At 39.5% G+C, this 1465-nt stretch overlaps 1 pseudogene; it reads right to left on the bottom strand.

Annotated features, from left to right (window-relative positions):
- Positions 1–1090: 1090 nt before the first annotated feature.
- On the bottom strand, positions 1091–1193 carry LOC144287313 (small nucleolar RNA SNORA70; annotated as a pseudogene).
- Positions 1194–1465: the final 272 nt, after the last annotated feature.

Below are 1465 nucleotides of genomic sequence, written 5' to 3'. Positions count from 1 at the left end.
AGAAGATTTGACAAATGCTTACACATGTGTAACTCAAATCCCGATTAAGATATGGAACATTCCTATCACACAGGAAGTCTGTTCATGCCCCTTTCTAGTCAATCATTGTTTCATCTTGCAGAAACATTCAGTTTGCCTTAAAAAAAAAAAAACCTTTCCAGAATTTCATGTAAACGGAACCAAATATTGTGTACTCATCATGTTTTCGGGATCCATCCATTTTGTCGCATGTGTCAGTACTCTGTTCCTTATGTGTCACTGAATAGTGGTTACAATTCGTTTATCCATTTCCCCCCATTATGTGGGGTTGTTTCCAGTTAGAGGCTGCTATGAATGAAGCTTCCATGGATATTCTTGTACAAGCATTTTTGTGGATGTATGTTTTATTTTCTTTTGGGTAATTACCTATAAGTGGAATTGCTGGTCATAGGACAGGCATACACTTAGTATATCCACCTTATTTTGAAGTGTCTGTTCAAATATTTTGCCCTTTTCTTTATCAAGTTGTTTGTGTATTTATTGTGTTTTAGTTCCTTATATATACTTGATATAATTCTTCTAATGAACATGTTTTTGCAAGTATTTCCTCCTACTCTGACTTGTTATCCATTTTCTTTCTTCGATAGGAAGTAGGATTTATTGGTGGGCGTGAATAAGGAGGAGCAGTGTAGAAGCTCTCAGGAGTGCAGGGCTTAGCATTTGTCCAAAGGGCCCACAATTAGGGATGTATTTGACCCCATAGCCATCCAGGATAAACTACTTTTTCAGGTGCCATGTTTTCAAATTCATCCGTATTAAACTTGGTAAAGCCCCACTTCTTGGAGATGTGGGTCATTTGGCCACCAGGGAACTTGAACTTGGCCTTGTGAAGGGCTTAAATCACATGCTTCTTGTTCTGTAGCTGGTGCAGATGGACATGATGACTTGGCCAGTGTGGACCATGGCCACTGTGCCCTGAAGTTTCCAAAGGCACCTTGAATACCAGGAAATCCTGACCACTCCTTCCTGCTCTCACCCCAAGGCTGTTATGAGTTTTTCTGGAGCCTAGACTGGGGACATCATGAGGTCCGACATGCGTGTCCACTGGAAATTATGGTCCCAAGGTACCTTAGGACAACCTCTCTGAGCAACTGGCTGCATACACTACTGAGGAGGCCACTGTGCGCAGTCACTGCACACCATCATTTTCTCAACTAGGTTTTTGATGAGAAGTTTTTAATTTTTATAAAACCTAAATTATGATTCTTTCTTTGATGGTGATTATTTTCTACCTCCTGCCTAAGAAACTTTCGCCCATTTGCAAATCATGAAGATATTCTCCTATGTTTTATTCTAGAAGCTTTATAGTTTTAGCTTTTATGTTTAGATCTATCATTCATCTCAAATTAAATTTTGTGTATTTTGTGAGACAGGGATCAGTGTTCATGTTTCTCCATATTGATAGCCAGTTGTGCCAACCACATCT

Source organism: Canis aureus, chromosome 16 (assembly GCF_053574225.1).
Source record: "Canis aureus isolate CA01 chromosome 16, VMU_Caureus_v.1.0, whole genome shotgun sequence".
NCBI classification, from domain to species: domain Eukaryota; kingdom Metazoa; phylum Chordata; class Mammalia; order Carnivora; family Canidae; genus Canis; species Canis aureus.
The sequence above is the reverse complement of the archived record's forward strand: the minus strand, read 5'-3'. Positions and strand labels throughout refer to the sequence as shown.